The 20,352-nt window shown below is 44.8% G+C and overlaps 1 protein-coding gene across 14 annotated transcripts in view; it reads left to right on the top strand.

The window, feature by feature from the left end:
- The window catches only part of LOC114783789 (calmodulin-binding transcription activator 1-like), a 78,902-nt gene that overhangs the window by 19,817 nt on the left and 38,733 nt on the right, over positions 1–20,352 (top strand). The window lies entirely within an intron of this gene.

Raw genomic sequence — 20,352 nt, 5'->3', positions numbered from 1 at the left:
GCTGATGCCTTCTGTTGTGGGGTGGGTCCAGCGTTCTGGCAACTTGTGCCCCCAGATCATGATGTGCTGAACCACAGTGAAGCACCGTGCTGTGACCTTGGAGCTCAGCTGAGGTTTACCGGTTCTGAAACCTCGTGTCAGCTCACATATCTCCCGCACTAAAACAGGAAGTCAATTAAAAATGCATGGCGTCCAGTTGTAGCCTGAAATGAAGCCTTCCTGCTTTTTGGAGACGGGAGGAAGGTTCACTTTTGGTTTTTACTGTGATGGGAGGGCTGTTGTTCCCTTTACAGCGGGGCAGCTTTGGACCAATCAGTATGAGGCTAGGCAGGGGTGTGTGGTGGGGACACTGACTGTGCAGCGAGGGCTGAGACCATTTGTCACCAGAGGTGGTTTAGCAGCGGCCCAGAAGGTCCCATTGAACCTCATCGGCAGGGAACCCTCTGAATAATTTATTCATGATGCATCATGTGACCGCTGAACAGCAGGGGGCTGACTTTGCCAGAAGTGTTAAAAATTGCTGGGCTCGAATCGAAACGGGCCACTTCTGACTGGATGCCACTAATCACTGGGGGCTTCTTTTTCTACAGAGAGGCCAAAAGAACAACACACAGCACAGGGTTCTCATTCACTCCAGCAGGAATGGTTGGTGTTTCATATGAACTTCTGAATGGAACCCTCCTGCTGAGCACCTGCAGATTTAGTTTGTTGTTGAGATTCACCTGCATCCTGATTGGTGGTTATCGTCATCGCCCAGCTTCCGGTTCATCCCAGTGTTTAACAGCAGAGCGGGTTTTGTGTGTTTCTAGTGTCAACAGAACCACGGAACCCAGCGCTCTACACCAGGGTCACACGGGACGGGAACGCCTCTCTAGCTGAATACGCCACATCCACACTCGTTACTCCTCACTTTCATTCATCTGAACACTAGTCTCATAATTGATGCGTCGCGATGTAGGCGTGAATGATCGATTTTATCATAATGATGTTGCTTAAATGAACTAATAAAAATGTAAGTTAAAGTCATGACGGTAATGACTGTGGCGGCCTGATCTGAGTACAGCGAGTTCGGCCTCTGAACGCCATATGCACTGCGTTCGGTTGGTGTTTCACTGGCGTTCTCTTGACACTGTTTAACGTTCGTTGCAGAAAAGCGCCTAGATCAGACGTTCCTGTGAACTCGTCCTCGTCTCACTGATGTATTTGAAATCAGTGATGAGAAGTCATGTAGAAAAATGGATTGTGATGCATTGGTAAACGGGGCCTTGATAATCGTAATCGGTCTGTTCATGAGATGGTATTTCCTGGTATTGATTATTAAGGTATTCCTTTTTACAATAGATCAGAAAGTCCCTTGTTCTGGGTAACGTGATTCTACATCATGTTCTTATGAACATCATGGTATCTGCAGCGCTGTGGCCCACACACGATCCAGGCTGAAGAATGGAACCGAATCCTGTACAGCACTGATGGAATCCCATTATTGTCAGGGAATTTACTGAGTAACAAACAGGGCATGCAGGTCCTCACAAAGTAAAAACACAATGAACGGATACAGGATACACACAGGACACCCACAGGATACCCCGGCCCAGCAGGATACCCCATCACTTGTTCTTTACACTTTACATTAGATGCCCACAACTATCCAGATACTTCATGGGGAAATGATAATTAATGAGGGAGTCCAACTGGAGAGTCTTTCTCCAGCCTCCATTATACATGAGTGGTCCATAAAAAAGTCATCATGTGGGCGACGCCCGGCCACCGCTCCGCACTCACCACGCTGATTAATTATCGGCAGCGGTCAGCTCTTTCAGCTGATGAATGGGTAAGGACGTCCGTTCTACGCGTGGCTTCTCTGTACACATGGAACATCACGTATGTAAAGATGAGCTGATGTATGAGGGTGCAATGTCATGATCTTTCAGATATGTAGAGCGTGCAATAAAAAATTTGAAAAGTCTGTAAATGGCCTAGCGGTTAAGGAAGCGGCAGAAGGTTGCTGGTTCGAATCCCGATCTGCCAAGGTGCCACTGAGGTGCCACTGAGCAAAGCACCGTCCCCACACACTGCTCCCTGGGTGCCTGTCATGGTGCCCACTGCTCACTCAGGGTGATGGGTTAAATGCAGAGGACAAATTTCACTGTGTGCACCGTGTGCTGTGCTGCTGTGTATCACATGTGACAATCACAATCACTTCACTTTACACTTAATAAAGGGGTGCTGAAGAGCAGAAACCCAGCAGTTCTTTGGTTTACTTTGCACCTGCTGTTATGGACCAATTTTCCAACTCCTCATTATTTCTGCCTTTATATTAGAATAAATCATCCTTGGATTCTCTCCTCTGAACTGGTTATCTTCTCCAGTCCTGATCTTCAAGGCCATCGTTTCTGCTGCTCTGTGAAAACTGCTCTCATTGGCCGTAGCATCAGCACTTTCTGCAGGACTCCACCAGTGGCTGAGAGCTCCTGGAACGCAGGGCGGCCGCCCAGTTTTCATTAGGCTTGCGAGCGTCTGAATACATGAATGACAATTATGGACACTCGGGTATGATTTAATGATGATGTGCAGGCCTGCAGATGTGCGCTACTTTAAATAGACGCTGCAGTTGGGTTGAAGGAGCCTTCGCTCCACCTGCTTATCATGCAGATTGTTGTTTACTGATGCTGGATAGATGTGCAGGGTCAGGGGTTTACCAGTGATTCATCATCACCACCGCACTTTGAATGGGACCCTTATTGGGGAACTTTTATGATCTTTTTGAATGTTTATCACTTGGATATCCTGTAAACGGGGCTGAAATCGTTTCTGTTTCAGCTCAGGGTTCTGCCTCCTCTCCACTAAACTTGACTTTCTGCAAGGTTATGACTGCATTCATTGTTGGTTTTGTTGGTTTTGATGTTATGTCTGCATTTGTTGTTGGTTTTTGTTGCGGTCATGGTTGGTTTTGATGTTATTGTTGTGTTCATTGTTGGTTTTTGTTGTAATTGGTGCAGTCATGGTTGGTTTTGATGTTATTGTTGTGCTCATTGTTGGTTTTTGTTGTAATTGTTGCGGTCATGGTTGGTTTTGATGTTATTGTTGTGCTCATTGTTGGTTTTTGTTGTAATTGTTGCAGTCATGGTTGGTTTTGATGTTATTGTTGTGTTCATTGTTGTTTTTTGTTGTAATTGTTGCGGTCATGGTTGGTTTTGATGTTATTGTTGGGCTCATTGTTGGTTTTTGTTGTAATTGTTGCGGTCATGATTGGTTTTGATGTTATTGTTGTGCTCATTGTTGGTTTTTGTTGTAATTGTTGCGGTCATGGTTGGTTTTGATGTTATTGTTGTGCTCATTGTTGGTTTTTGTTGTAATTGGTGCGGTCATGGTTGGTTTTGATGTTATTGTTGTGCTCATTATTGGTTTTTGTTGTAATTGTTGCGGTCATGGTTGGTTTTGATGTTATTGTTGTGTTCATTGTTGGTTTTTGTTGTAATTGTTGCGGTCATGGTTGGTTTTGATGTTATTGTTATTCTCATTGTTGGTTTTTGTTGTAATTGTTGCGGTCATGGTTGGTTTTGATGTTATTGTTGGGCTCATTGTTGGTTTTTGTTGTAATTGTTGCAGTCATGGTTGGTTTTGATGTTATTGTTGTGCCCATTGTTGGTTTTTGTTGTAATTGTTGCGGTCATGGTTGGTTTTGATGTTATTGTTGTGCTCATTGTTGGTTTTTGTTGTAATTGGTGCAGTCATGGTTGGTTTTGATGTTATTGTTGTGCTCATTGTTGGTTTTTGTTGTAATTGTTGCGGTCATGGTTGGTTTTGATGTTATTGTTGTGTTCATTGTTGGTTTTTGTTGTAATTGTTGCGGTCATGGTTGGTTTTGATGTTATTGTTGTTCTCATTGTTGGTTTTTGTTGTAATTGTTGCGGTCATGGTTGGTTTTGATGTTATTGTTGCGTTCATTGTTGGTTTTTGTTGTAATTGTTGCGGTCATGGTTGGTTTTGATGTTATTGTTGTGCTCATTGTTGGTTTTTGTTGTAATTGGTGCAGTCATGGTTGGTTTTGATGTTATTGTTGTGCTCATTGTTGGTTTTTGTTGTAATTGTTGCGGTCATGGTTGGTTTTGATGTTATTGTTGTGTTCATTGTTGGTTTTTGTTGTAATTGTTGCGGTCATGGTTGGTTTTGATGTTATTGTTGTTCTCATTGTTGGTTTTTGTTGTAATTGTTGCGGTCATGGTTGGTTTTGATGTTATTGTTGCGTTCATTGTTGGTTTGATGTTATTGTTGTGTTCATTGTTGGCTTTGTTTTTATTGTTGCGTTCATTGTTGGTTTTGGATGTTATTGTTGTGCTCATTGTTGTTTTTGTTGTGTTTATTGTTGACATTGTTTCCTTTGTTGTTGTTTTTATGTTGTCTTCACAGCTGGACTATTTATTATAACAGCATAATAAAAATGCTCTGACCCCTCATTCCTCTTTATGATTCCAGCGGGCGGAGCTGTGGGGCTCCTCCCCCAGATACAGGTCGTTAGCGCTCTGCTGACTGAGCACATGATGAAGGGCAGGGTGACATGCAGCACTTCTCCTGATTAGAGATCAGATCATCTTGCCATGTTTACCGTGGACCACTGGGGGGGCTACGCTTTTTGAGATGCCCCTGTTCCTCATCTTAACTTCTCAAGATGTTGTGACCTCACTTCCTTTCTGAGTCTGCAGCTAGGGAGTTCATCAACAGTTGCTGAATCGCATCATATTCCCCAGCATCATCGTCCTTCAGATCTCTCACAATCACAGATCAATGACTATCACTCATCATGGCAACTTTTCGAGTCTTGCCGTATCTCTGCACTCGCGCATCTGATTATTTCTGGAAGGATGAGGCTGGTCTAATGGAAACTATAAATTACTAATAAAATGCAAACTAATTAGGACGCCTTCGACATCATTTTAAAATACGCTAGACAAAAATAGATGGAAATGCAGCCGGTCCCATAAGTATACACTAACGACAGCTGAGCTCTGAGTTCAGCTAATTTAATTTGTGTGTGTGTGTGTGTGTGTGTGTGTTACAGCACGCACACGTTGAATAATAATGAATGCTGCTGGCCAGACTGCGGCTTTTCTCTTAATGCTGGGATGGGTGTGGCATGTCTGATGTTTGCAGGTATTTGTAACAAGGTCATCACTTTAAGTTGGGCACCACAAACACACTGCTTCTTCTCATGCAAAGACTCCAGAGAAATGTGTGTGTGTGTGTGTGTGTGTGTGTGCCACACAATACTTGTTGGGTTCTGTAACTTTCGAATTGCCAGTTGTAGGTATATGTTTATATCTGGCTCGTATATTTCTGTGAGTAATTCTGCACTGTGTGATTGTGTCTGTGTACTGTTGTCCCATGACGTGCAGGATTCAGCCTTATTAGCTTGGCAGTAACCTCTCAGCATTCTCTCAATTCTCCTCCGTCCCCCCAACTGCCGCTTCAGTTTTACCCAAGAGCGCTGCTCTCAGGGCTGTGACAGTGTTAGAATCTGCCACATGATTGGGTGGAAGTGACACTCGCAAGCCAGCCAATCATATTCACAGGAATTACCCCTTTTACCCCCCTTATCATGAAGAGGTGCAGAAGTTCACGCATCTTCATCCTCTCCATCCTTCTCCTGAATAAATAAATGTGTGTGAAGTCATTTATCTGCAGGAACTTCCTTTACCGCACATTCAAAAAATTCATCCCACCTCCTTATCTCTCTTCATCTCTCACGGCAACAATAAAGAGGAGGTGATTCTCCAGCCCGGTGACTCATCTGTCCAGGAACATTTCAATTCCGGCAGGATGTGTGGCACAGATGCATTTTATTTTCCTCTGGACCTGACAGTGTTTACCCATAATTCATCTCCAGAGTCAGTGTTGACCATCGGCTTCGCTGCCGTGCCTCTCATTAGCATTCCAGCGGGCCAGGAGGGGATCTCCATAAACTGAGTTTATTTTCATCTCAGAGGAGCCTCGGGCGAATCAGAAAGGGTCTTTACTTTCCAGTGACATGCGTGTTCCTGGAGGTAGATTTCACCATTCAAGTGAGGTTCCTCTGTACTGCATGGGTTTGGAGAACTGCTAGAGGTTGATATTGGTTCTGGGCTGGTGGGTCCTGGGGATTGAGCTGTTGTCTCATTTCAGCGGGTAGAGACAACAGGGCCTTGTCCACGCGAAGTCACATGATTTGTCACCGGTCAGTACGTGGTGCAGCTGCGTTGTACTTCATGTGGCTTGATGTCTGCTAACTGACACCAAGAAGGGTTTAAAGGGCATGTTCAGGCAGTGCGTTTTATAATATTATCTACGTAATGCTGGAAGTAAAAAATTTCTTGTTATATTACCATATAACAAGATTCGGAGGAGGGTGATGAATAGCATCGTTTGATTTTTGGTCTCTGGAGCATTAGACAGTTTGTCCTTCGTCTCGACATGTTCCCATGGTGACTCTAAATGACAGTAAGAGAAGTTCTTTTGTTTTGTAGGTGAAACCATTGATTAATCGCCACTGCAGTGGAGGTGCGAACTAGAGGGGAAAATTCTTTAATTTACTTTTATTCTGGTTTTTGAAGGTCTTTTAAACCAAGTGCCTTTTGAAATGTATAAAAATAATAATAATAATAATAATACATTTTATTTCAGGGCATCTTTCTAAAACCAGACGTCACCTTACAGAGGGGTACGGGGTAGAGGTGGCCTAGCGGTTAAGGAAGCGGCCCCGTAATCAGAAGGTTGCCGGTTCGAATCCCGATCCGCCAAGGTGCCACTGAGCAAAGCACCGTCCCCACACACTGCTCCCCGGGCGCCTGTCATGGCTGCCCACTGCTCACTCAGGGTCATGGTTAAATGCAGAGGACAAATTTCACTGTGTGCACCGTGTGCTGTGTATCACATGTGACAATCACTTCACTTTACTTTAAAAAGAGTAAAATAAGTAATAAACAAACAACTAACAATCCGATTTAAAGAAAATAAGTCTGTTGGGTTTTGATGGGGTTTTGAGAATCTCGATTCCTATGTCGGGAGCCGAGCGACTGAAAGCTCTGTTACCCAATAGTGATAAGACGGGCCGAGGGGACAATAATATGAGTGGCAGAAGAAGAGCGAAGAGAGCAGGAAGCAGCGGCGGTATGTAGCAGGTCACGAAGATAAGGAGGAGCAAGGTTATAAATGCACTTAAAGGATTTAAAAATGTTTAATTTATCCTATCTTCTATGGGCAACCAATGAAGCTGTTGGAGAACTGGGGTGATATGTTCTCTTGGGCGAGTACGAGCTGTGACCCGAACAGCAGATGTCTGAAAATGTTGGAGTTTTACGGAGAGACTGGGAAATCTGGGAGGTGATGAGGCTGGACACGTATGGCAGCAGCATGTGGAGTAAGAAGGGACGAAGTCGGTTAATGTTAGGAAGATGAAAATATGCAGACCGGGTGATGTAATTAATATGAGACTGGAGCGTACTATCAAATATGACACCCAGACTCTTTACCTGAGGGGAGGGAAATATAAATGGGAAAACTATGAGATTTGAGTAAAACTTCTGTTTTATTACAGTTTAGTTTGAGAGAACCATGATCCCATTTCCATAAGACAGTCTGAAAGGGAGGTAGGTGGTAGCGGGAAATTGGGTTTGGAAGAAATGTAGTGTCATCTGGGTGTCATCAGCATCATTTCTCCCCCCAACACACCTCCAACATGACAAGACACTACAGACTCGTACAGTGAGTAGAGTTGTGGCGGCCTGTCAGAAGTTAACTACTGGAATGGCTGGGAAAAGTAAAAGAACTAGTGGAAAAATGTAAAACACTGCAGCACAGCACACGGTGACACCGTGAACCATGCCCTCTGTATTTAATGTGGGGCAAGACATGTGGGGCACATGTGGGGACTGAGCAAAGCAGCCACGACAGGCACCCGGGGAGCAGTGTGTGGGGACCTCAGTGGCACCCTTGACTTGTAGCACTGATGACCTCTTGTCATTTTGTTGGGGTGAACATATGGACACATATGCTGCGCATGATCAGTATAATAGCCCCTCCGCAGTCACTTCCTGACGCCTCTAGTAACCAGCGTACAGTATAAAAACTGGAGTAACTACTACACCTCCGCCACTGTTTACTCTCAAATCGAATAAGAAAAGTGCAGAATTGGCTGTTTGATCTATGCTGTCGTTTTTATCCCTCTGTCTGATGGGACCTTTCATCCCAGAGGAGGTTTATGGAGCAGAGTGGCGTAGTTTCAGAAACTCTTAAAATGCAAATGAAAACTTTGCCTTGGCTGATTGTTCATGGATCTAAAACAGAGAGAATCGCAGAGTGAAATGTGTGTGTGTGTGTGTGTGTAGTTTCTCATCTGCTGGCTCTGCATCAGATGCTATTATGAGCTCCCTCACTCTCTGTCTGCTCAGATATTTCTGTGGCTGCTGGGAAAGCCCACGGATGCATGAAGGCTGAGCTGCAAAGCAGTGAATTCATAAAAGATGAAGCCCTGAATAATAAAGAGCAAAGTTCACACTGTTCTCCATACACGTTGTCCAGCTTGTTCTCCATTGTCGTGGAGAGAAGTGGAGCAGCAGAGGACTTTATGGTCTCCATGACTCTGGGAGGAGAGTTGTGGGTTCTGTAGCAGCCCAACAGCTTCTTGTAAGACGTCCCTCCCCAGACCTGAAAATCCAAAATCTGGATCCTTCTTGCCAAAACTGCTGTTTTTTTTTCACCTAATTTCAGTAAATTAAACTTTCTTCTCTTCTCTTCTCTTCTCTTCTCTTCTCTTCTCTTCTCTTCTCTTCTCTTCTCTTCTCTTCTCTGCTCTGCTCTACTCTGTCCTCTGTGTCGGCCAGTCAAGGTCGTTGTCCAGTTGGATTAATTGGACTTCATTTGCATGTGTAATTAAATGCTGCCTTGGGCTGATTTGGAGGGAGGAGTCATTTAATTTAACCTCCTCCGAATCCAGCTTCCCTCTTCTCTCCATCATCTGTCCATCCTGCTCCACTCAGCTTTCCTCTGTGAATCTCGGTTCCTGATGGTGCCCTGGTGAAGACCACGCTGTCAGATGGCAGATGGGTCAACGAGCTCTTTATTCTAATGAAGTGGAACCTGGACTATTATTACCTTTCACCCTGACCAAGTCCTGTCTGGTCTGGTTTAATGAACACTTCCTGGGAGGATCTCCTCTCGCTGCTGTTCCTGAGAAGATTCCTGACTAAGCAGTTGAATAACGGCTGGCTGGTTAGACTGCAGTGAAACAAGGCAGATTTAATATAAAGAGGGGAAATTTAATTTGTGGGGAAATATTGGGTAACCGTGCCGTGAAGAGGCTCAGCACGGGTGCTGCTGATCATTCTTGGCTTTTCTTCTGTCCGTGACAGGATTTCTGGTTCTTCCACACTCATTCCTGCTCCTCAGCCATGAAGAACATCTTCATCTACCCGCTGCTGTTCTTCAGACCTTCTTCTAACTCAGCGTCACACTGCTGAATGCAGATGTTGATCGTCACTCAAGTTACATATAGGCCTCCATCTTCTATATACCCCTTCAGATCCAGGATCTCGTCTTTTGGACAGACAGTAAAATGGCATAATTAATAATGACAGGAAGACTAATGGCAAAATGACAAAAACCGAGCAGGAAATGGAGCGACCTGCAGATGAGCCACCAAATCATTTCACATGGCAAACACGCGTTTCAGCTTCATCCGGAGAACAGAGGAGTGTCAGAAACACCATTATCAGCAGAGTGAGAAGTCGGTACTGCTGTCACGCTGACTCTGCCCCCCAGAAGTGTCCCTTTGTTGGTCCTGAACATTGTAGCTGCTGGGTGAGAGAACAGCACAGTCTCTTCTTACATATCGACTGCTTTAAATATTGTATATTGACCAGTAAAGCCAGTATAGGGTGGTAGTAGCCTAGTGTGTAACACACTTGCCTTTGAACCAGAAGACCCAGGTTCAAACCCCACTTACTACCATCGTGTCCCTGAGCAGGACACTTAACCCTGAGTGTCTCCAGGGGGAGACTGTCCCTGCAGCTACTGATTGTAAGTCGCTCTGGATAAGGACGTCTGGTAAATGCTGTAAATGTAAATGTAAAGTAAAGCACGCCTGATCGCCAATGTTCACCAACAAGGTAGAAGAACAGTTAGAACCTGAAGGTCAGTGAGAATGAATGTGCTGGTGGAACATCTCTATAAATTCTGATCAGACAGAATTATTAAAAAGTTTCAGTTGTTCGAGACTCTGGGTCATCACTGCAAACGCACGACTCTGGAACAAAACAAGGGAGAGAGGAGGAACCCATACCGGGTGACGCAAACTCGAAACACTCAGGAACATTTACAACATACTGTCAGGATCCGGCTACTCCGGATCTGGGATTCGGACCCGAGTTTCGTGTTGGTCCTGTGTCTGTCCGTAAAGCTGCTCCGTTGGTTTCTGTTCGGTGATGTGTTCCCCTGTCGTGTGCGTTGTGAAATACCTCCTCTGTCCTCCTTCCTCGCCATGTCTACCTATCGTGACACAAACTACAGGTGATTTCAATACGAGAGGCACAGAACATTGGGAAAACCTGGTTTGGAGTGCCAGGTCCATATCGACCGATGACAATACCCGGGCAGTGGTGGCCTAGCGGTTAAGGAAGCAATCAGAAGGTCCGTAATCAGAAGGTTCTAATCCAGATCGGCCATGGTGCCACTGAGGTGCCACTTTGCAATGTACCATCCCCGTCATGGTGCCCACTGCTCACCAAGGGTGATGGTTAAATACAGAGGACACATTCCGTTGTGTCATCGTGTGCTGTGCTGCAGTGTATCACAAGGACAATCACTTCACTTTCACTTAATAGTAGCTGGTCAATATTTGACTGAAGTGATCATGAAAAGAAAACCTCTGGATTCTCCAGGAATCAGCACTGTACAGCTGCTCCACTTTTAACGTTCTGCGAAGATCTAGAATTGGGACCCACCGTTAGTTCTTTTCATAATTGTGTAAAAATGCAGAACGCTGCATGTTGAGCGATGTGGAGCCTCTGGTGTTGCACTTCTGTCAGATCTCTGTTCTCCATTGCTCTTGATTCCGGTGAAGAGCTCAGGATAAACTCTGGTTTGATGTCTCCCTACTGTGTTCCTGACACGTCTGTGCAGCACAGGTCTCAGATGGGCTTCTGGAAGACAGAAAAGTAAATATGTGGACAGGAAGTCTCACTCTGCCTGTCAGAACCGACCTGAGGAACCTCTGTCTGCAGCTTGGGGCTGAAATCAGAACTCATGCTCCTCCTGGACTCCTGCTGACCTCTGCTTGCCCTGCTAGAGGTGTTTTTGGCACAGAAGGTGCCAGACTGTTGGCAGACTGAGACCTGGGCTGCAGAGGTCAGGTTCAGCAACGGTCAGGCAATCAGTGCAGAGGTCAGGGATCCATCTCCATCTCTTACCTTCCCTCAACTTTTTGAAGTTTTTTTTTTCTGTGGCTCTGTCTGATGACCTGTGTTGTAAAGTGATTTTATATCACATTTGACCTGCTCAGATGTATTTTTTTTTCACTCAGATCCAGCTGTGAAAGTGGTTTCTGGTCATGTGATAACAATGCAATCAGAACACAGGTTAGACCTCACTATGATATTTGGTTTATTACATCATTTTCATCATAGACAACATGCTGATGGGTCATGTAGGTATCATACACACACACACATACACACAGCCTGCATCTCGGTCACCTTGAGCTATGTGACCAAGCTCAGCGTTCCCTTCAGGAACCTGTGCAGCATGAGAAACATCACCTCCCTCTCCAGATCTGCATCATCATCATCACACGCTTTATTCACCACTCGTCCATTAAACCTCAAATTCATCACAGGTCTTTGTGTCCAGAACATCTCATTCTCTCTGTCTGGCCTTCTGCCACCACACTCTCCTGTTTTATTCATGTTCCTACATATGAGCTGATAAGTTCAGCACAGAATTAGGTGGGCGGAGCTTAAGTGGTAAACGACTTTGTTCTTCTCCTCTGATTTAGACTACTGGTTCTTCACACACTACGGTGCCTGGGCGGCACTTTCCTGCTGAAAAGGTGCATTCGTAATAATAATGACTAGCTGCTGTGTGCTGGATGGACCATGAGGATGCTGCTCGTTGGTGGAGGTGAGGGTTGTGCAGACTGGACTGAATAAACTCGACTCAAACCACCACCCCATCAGTCCAGATGTTAAGGGGCTGAAACCAGGGGTAGAACAGCCCTCAGGACTGGATTTGGGAAGCATGATTAAGGTGTCTACTTTTTGGATGACAGAATAAGTCCCAGTGGGAAACAGGCTGTTCTGTGCAGCAGGGGTGTAGCACTGATCTGGGACCAGATCTCCTCTGGCTGAAAAAACTAATTCCAGTTAAAACTTTATCACTTTATCAGAGGATTTGGGTTCTAGTCTCTCTGAATGCTGAAGTCAGGGCAAGTGTGCTGAGCTTTCATCTCCGAACTGCAGCAGAACATCTGAAATTCAGATCCACACACCCCATGTTCTCTGTGGGTCTGGTTGGGCTAGTGGAGGTCAGGAGACACTGCGGAACATCACTACACTGCACACTACTGTTGTTTTTGGTGGCCTGTCGTAATTTTAGTTTAGTTTAGTCTTCGCATCAAGCTGTCATTTTAGTTTTTATTAGTTGTAGTTACATCCATCCAGGAAACACCCACCCACAATAAATCAATAGAGAAACTCATCTGACACATAATCAATATGCTAGAATCCCGAATCAATGTCCGGAGTCCGTCCCGCAGATTATTGATTATTGTGAGCGTATCGTTCATTGGGTGTTGTTCTCTGTGACTCCACCCCTTTGTAAGCACTCTGCTCTGATTGGCCAGCTGATGTTCTCTTGTTTTGAAGTGGAGTGTGACGAGGATCCTTCACTATTCCCGAGTTTATTCCTGTGAAAGGAATTCCCTCTCCTGAGTGGTGTGTGTACGAATCCAGAGTGGTTATTACGTTTTTTTATAATACACTGCAGAGAATGCAGATTAATGTCTCTCAGGCCTGGGATGTCTCTCTCCAAGGTTAATGAGCCCTGACCCCGCCCCCCTCCTTAGGAAATGGGCATTCTGGGAAATGGAGTTGCTGACACAGAAGGTGGTTGGGTTTCAAATATTTTTAATAATAATAATTTTTGTATAACAGGAATGTATGACAGGAAAATCTATTTACATTTACAGGTGCTGTTGTCAAGAGCAACATTGGCCCGTCCATATCTGATATTCATACATGTATAGCTCTACTTGAATCAAGAACTGCTGACTAAAAATCTGCTGCACACCGTCTCAAGCTCTATAACAGAACCAAAATCAAAACTACAGTCAGCAGAATAAACCAAGTATGTTGATGTAGAAGTTGCGTATTTAGTCCTGTGTCTTTAATTGTTGGGAATGCACTGAAGGGACATGGATGCATGTTATGCTCTTTTGATGAGAGGAGGCTCAAGATGAGGAGGTCTTGATGCCCTGAAAGTTCTCATGTGTTGTGATAAAAAAAGTTGACCTGTCATGTACTGATAATCATTTTACAAACATTTTATGAAATAATTTTAAGTGCATTCATAAGTTATTTTTCTGAAAATGAATAAATGAGTAGAAGGGTGAAATAGTGATCTGAAGGTCGGATGAGGACTCTTCATGAATGACCGTATGCGTGTTTGTACTGGTGTGCTGTATCGATTTGTGCCGAGATAAAAGGTGTACTGGTGCGGCCATATTGATCTAGGTTGAGATAAGAAGCTGTTCTGAGTCTCTTTTTTTTCTTCAGAGTAAGAGACGCTGAAAACCTCTTCCTGATACTTGAATGAGTGCCTGCTGACGTGGACTGAAGTTGGGAGGACAGTAGAGATACTGAAGATGTCATTAGTGTCACAGTCAGCTGAACCTCACATAAAAATAACACACTCACTACTGTGAATACACACATTGTACATGTGTATGGTTGAGATTTGTTACGAAACATATCATCAGCATTTCCTGAGGACAGTGGGGGGTGTGTGTGTGTGTGTGTGTGTGTGCAGAATATCTGCTGTGAGATGTTGGAGCCCTTGGCTGAATTGTTGTATGTCTGTATGGCTGTATGTCCAAAACATAATCATAATTATGTTTTGGACATACCACTCAGCCCTAGTTGGTGGAGTAATATGTCAATGTCCAAGGTGGTTGCTTGGTCTTGGTTTAAGGAACTATGAGGTCGATTAGTGGCTGATGCTGCCGCTGTCCTGACTGCTTCTGCTGCTGATGGCTTTCAGCTGTCCAAAAATCCTGTATGATGGGGACAATAGTTGCCAAAAGACTAATTCTGAAGGGATGGAAGTCACCCACTTTTCCATCCTTCAGTTCCAGAGGTGAAAATGTGAAGACTGAAGCCTAATAATATAATGGATGATGATTTACAGCTGGTTGTGTTGTCTATTTGAACTTTTCATCTTTAATAAGTCCATACAGTTTCAACTTTTTCACCAATTGTGCTGAGAAATATCATCAGGAAGCTTCTTTCAGATTTACAGCGTTCACCAGACACCCTTATCCAGAGCTCCCCCTGGAGACACTCAAGTGTCTTGCTCAGGGACACAATGGTAGTAAGTGGGGTTTGAACCTGGGATTTTGTGGTCTTCTTGTTGAGTGTGTTACGCTCCAGTCTGCTACCACCAGACTCCTGAGCTTCCAGGTTTGCAGGATTTGTGCCAGGCAGGGCGTGACTCCTCACTAATGGACTGTTGGTCCACTCATCAGTTCTGTGATGTCTGTCAAGGTACCACAATTCCAACAGTGCTCCTCACAGGCTGCTCTGATTTTTTTGTAATTTAACCCTCTTCTCCAAACCCTGAACCCTGAAATGGAAGAACCTTCCCAGAGCTCCTGCGAAGTGCCTGTAGAACTCTGGGTCACTTGTCTGTCGGATGATTGCTGGCTCCATCACCGTAGTTGGATTGTAAAACAGCAACAGATTTTCGGTTGTGGGAAGGAATTTGGACTTGATTTTTGGTTGATATGGTTGAAGTGTGTGTGTGTGTGTGTGTGTGTGCGTGTGCATGCGTTTGTATGTGTTCCTGCTGTATAAAGTGTGTGTCCTCCATCAAGAGGCTCGTTGTGTGAACAGCCTCTCCAGTGCGGTGATGGATGGACGGACACGAGGTCCATCCTGAAGAGCTCCTGTTTAAAGCCTTTTCACATCGTCTCAGCATCGCTGCACCACTTAACACGTCTGAGTAAACAACAGCAACAGCACTTCAACAGTCGTGTGTGTCTGTGTCTGTGTCTGTGTCTGTGTGTGCACTTGAACCTATAAATCTCTAACTTCATTACAGATTGCCGCTGATTATAACGATTGGTGTCTTTAAATCCATGTATCATGATGCACCAACCTCTTCTAGAACGAGAACCTATTTTGTTCAGCCCATTAGCTGATCAAAAGCCCATTTAATATTCACACAGAAGCTAGATGGGCTCTGCTACAATGACGTGTGGAGAACTTTTTTCCAACCTGTGCAGAACATTTACAGAACCAGTTGAGACCCAAGGATTACCATTTTAAGTTGAGTTAATGCTCTCTTCTAATTTTTAGTTCTAAGCCAAAGGCACAAAGCTCTGCTCTAGTCCGGGGCAACATAATGATGCTGATGCCCTCTGCAGAACCTCCAGCCTCAATGCAGCAAGTGATGCACATCTACACACACACACACACACACACACACAGCCCCAAATTAAGAGCTAAATAATAAATGAAGCAGTGTGGAAGTAAGAGGAAGAGAAGGTAAAATAAAGAATGATAGCAGAGTGTGTGCAGGTTGTGTGATTGGCTGCATGGATTAAGATGCTGCTTGTTCTTGGGGACGTTGATAAAAACACAGCAAATTGGATAAAAACTCCAGTCACATCTCTAAAAAAAGTGGAAATGGTAGAGAATCAAACAGATAGCGAGTATTCCCTGGTGTAGCTTTGGTGTATTTTGGTGTACTCTGGTGAATGCTAGTATACATTGATGATTGCCGGTGTATTTTGGTGTACTCTGGTGAATGCTAGTATACAGTGATGATTGCCGGTGTACTTTGGTGTTTTTCTGTGTACTCTGGTGAATGCTAGTATACAGTGATGATTGCCGGTGTACTTTGGTGTACTCTGGTGAATGCTAGTATACATTGATGATTGCCGGTGTACTTTGGTGTTTTTCTGTGTACTCTGGTGAATGCTAGTATACAGTGATGATTGCCGGTGTATTTTGGTGTACTCTGGTGAATGCTAGTATACAGTGATGATTGCCGGTGTACTTTGGTGTACTCTAGTGAATGCTAGTATACATTGATGATTGCCGGTGTACTTTGGTGTACTCTGGTGAATGCTAGTATACAGTGATGATTGCCGGTGTACTTTGGTGTACTCAGATGAATGTTAGTATACAGTGATGATTGCCGGTGTACTTTGGTGTTTTTCTGTGTACTCTGGTGAATGCTAGTATACAGTGATGATTGCCGGTGTACTTTGGTATATGCTGCTGTTTGGTGGGGTTGTCCTCAGATGGAATTTTGGCTCTCAGTGTTTTGGGGGGATTACAGTAAAAACAGACTGCAGACTCCCTTACATCTACAAACTGCCCAGCCTCCGGCGTGAGTGCATGGGTGTGTGAGAGACGTTGAGCATATGAAGCTTAATCAGTTCCTCAGATCTGAAATGTTCTTTCTGACAGATCAGTATCTGTGACGTAACCCAGGGCCTCTGTGTGGAACTGTGAAGAACTTGTGAAGTTCCTTCTGCTGACTGAAGCCTGTGCCAGAATCTCTGACTGCTCTGCCTGCAGACGTGGCTGTTCCGTGTTAACTTCACATCGCACGTCTACCAGTCCCACTCCTCCATCACAACCAGACCTCACAGTCACTGTCACGCCAAGTGAAAACCTGGTTTCAAATGAACTAAAATCTATAATGTGTGTATTAATGATTACATCACTATAGTAATTTGGGAGTTCAAAGCATGTGGAGCATCTCGAACCCTCCCATGCTGCAGTAAACACTAAAGGTGCCAAAGTGTGTGAGTCTCAGATCAATAATATGTGTTAGATGTGTGTGTGTGCTTGAATGTACCATGATCTTGACTACTTTTTATTATAAGTTATGATCTGTGTGTGTGTGTGTGTGTGTGTGTGCGTTAACAAGGCTTTACTGAACATGCAGTCTGCACTCGGGATGCTGAGGAAGCGATGATGCAACAGAGATATCATGGCGGCAGCGTGGCTGTGTGTTTTCATCAGAGACCTCCACCGCTCAGCTTCTGCAGCATGTCTGAACAGGAACATCCTCATTTCATCACAGAGGAGCTCCTTTACGCAATCCAGATGATTTTTCTCACTGTTCTTATGAAATGTTGACTGTTAACTCTTATTGAAACTCACTTGTGTTTGTGAGAGTCTGTTTGTGTGTGGGTGTGAAAGCGATGTGATTGTCATTGTGCACAGGTTGTGAATATTGGTGTATGTTTGTGGTGTTTCTCAGTGTGTGTTTATGACTGGTTGTGTATATCCATGTTTTGTGTATGTGCGTGTTTGTGTGTATACAGACTGAGAACAGACAAACTGAAAAGAAGAACCAGAAGTGGACAGACAGATAAAACTGTGACCTCTGTTGTATTTGTGCACTGTTTGTTCATTTCAGATGCACCACAGCAGCCAAATTTAGAACATCTATATTACTACAACACACACACACACACACACACACACTGTCAGACCTCTTATAGAAGCTATTTCAATAACTCAACTAGAGCACCATCACACCACAACAACCCCATAACTCCACTGCAGCACCATCACACCACAACAACCCCATAACTCCATAACTCCACTGCAGCACCATCACACCGCCACAACCCCATAACCCCATAACTCAACTATAGCACCATCACAACCCCATAACTCCATAACTCAACTACAGAACCATCACATCATCACAACCCCATAACCCCATAACTGAACTATAGCACCATCACACCATCACATCCCCATTACTCCATAACTCAACTACAGAACCATCACAACCCCATAACCCCATAACTCAACTATAGCACCATCACACCATCACATCCCCATAACTCCATAACTCAACTACAGAACCATCACAACCCCATAACCCCATAACTCAACTATAGCACCATCACAACCCCATAACTCAATTACAGAACCATCACGACCCCATAACTCCACTGCAGCACCATCACACCATCACAACCCCATAACTCCACTGCAGAACAATCACAACCCCATAACTCCATAATTCAACTGCAGCACCATCACACCATCACAACCCCATAAACTTGTCATTTTGAAACACTGCAGCACAGCACGCAGTGACACAACAAAACATGTCCTCTGCATTTAACTGTATTTAACGTGTCCTCTGTATTTAACATCACCCTTGATGACAGTGGGCACCATGACAGGCGCCCGGGGAGCAGTGTGTGGGTAACACACTCGCCTATGAACCAGAAGACCCGGGTTTGAATCCCACTTACTACCATCGTGTCCCTGAGCAAGACACTTAACCCTAAGTTGCTCCGGGGGGGACTGTCCCTGTAAATACTGATTGTAAGTCGCTCTGGATAAGGGCGTCTGATAAATGCTGTAAATGTAAATGTGTGGGGACGGGACCTTCATCAAGGGGACCTCAGTGGCACCTTGGCGGTTTGGAATTCGAACTGGCGACCTTCTTATTACCGCTTCCTTAACAGCCAGGCCACCGCTGCCCAGATATGTATGTGTGTATGTGTGCGGTTGGCTGTCATGTCTAACCTGCGGGTTCTCTTCTGAGTTCTGTCTCTACGCCCATCTGAAACAAACTTTACGTAGAGATGGGTGCCACTTTTTCATTGTTGTGTCCCACCTCCACCTCCTACTGCTGACCTCCGCTTCTAATTATTTACTTTGTCTGTCTGTAAGGGAGCACATACGAGTATCGGTGTGTTTGTGACGCTCTACGGTGTGTGCATGTGTGTGTGCTTGTGCTTTTTGGGTTTTATCCTGGCATTGGGACAAGATAAAACCAATCTCACTAAGTGGCAGATCCATCTCTAGTCGTCTGCCCCCCCGTCTCTGTCTCTCCCTGTTGCTGCTGTTGTCTGTGATAAGGAGCCTCTTGTTTGGGGGGGGAAGACAGAAGAAAGGAGCAGCAGGTAGGAAGAGAAGGGAAATGTGAAGGGTGTCTGGGATTTTATGATGCAACTTAATACCAGCAAATAGACAAAACGAGGACCTCGGGAAAAAAGTGTGGCCCTTCTCACCTTTGTGCATGGTTGGGAGCTGCTGGCCTTCATCATCATCATCTTCCCTCAGCCTCTGAATGGGTTTCCACGTATGGTGCACGGAACCTTATAGACTAGATCCCTCCGCCGTCCACAGCCCCGCCCCACAAGACTGTCAGGCTGATTCAAGCAAAGTTTAACAGGGAATTTATTCAAGGTTGAAGGCGCTCAGCTCACCTTCAGCGTTCAGAGGTGTGTGTGTGTGTGTGTGTGTGTGTGTATGGATGGGACTTTTAACTTTATGATTAATGACTCAATTTCCCTCCGCACTCTTTAAAGCTGCGAGTTTTTAAAAAAATAATTGCTGTTTTTTCCCGGTTTTTACCGTGGGGGTCAGGTGGGGTGTCGATGTCTCTCTGCCGGTGTGTTGGTTTCTCGGTTGTTACGCCGGGTCCAACTCCAGCTGGACCGACGCCTCGTGTGATGGGATTACGGTGCCGGGGCCCATGGCGTCAGGTCAGAGGTGAAATGTAATCCAGCGGAATCTCATGCAGGATCCAGTTCAACGCAGACAGGAATCTTAATTGTTTCGTTGGCGCTGAAGCCATAAAACCGTTTCCCGGAGATCTCCCGGCACTGAATATGAACGAGTCCTTGTTCTGTCCCCCTTCGTTTCAGCGCATGTCCATGTTCGCTTGTTTGATTAAAACCAAGGTTAAATGCCAAATGTTTCTAACAAAAAGGTGTAAATTGCCTCCTGAGTCCTGTTAATGGAACAGAGCGATCGTTTGTGGGATTGTGTCCGTCTCCTCTGAGCCACCGTGGTGCCGTGTCTCCGGAGGAGACGTAGATGTGCTCCGGTCATAATCCACAATCTCATTCATACAACACACAAGTAAAAATACAAGATGAAGCCTGAAACTGGGCTCCATCCCTGGTTTCTGCAGGGTTGATGATGATCTGGATGATCCCTCATCCAAGTTTATGTTCATGAGGTCAGGGGTTATAGCAGATTACTGTCCTCTTATCACAGACGAAATGAGTTCAACAGAATAATCATTTTTACGGCTTCGTCCAGATTGTTGAAGGTT

Source organism: Denticeps clupeoides, unplaced genomic scaffold (assembly GCF_900700375.1).
Source record: "Denticeps clupeoides unplaced genomic scaffold, fDenClu1.1, whole genome shotgun sequence".
Classification (NCBI taxonomy): domain Eukaryota; kingdom Metazoa; phylum Chordata; class Actinopteri; order Clupeiformes; family Denticipitidae; genus Denticeps; species Denticeps clupeoides.
This window is presented reverse-complemented; position numbering and strand designations above follow the sequence as displayed.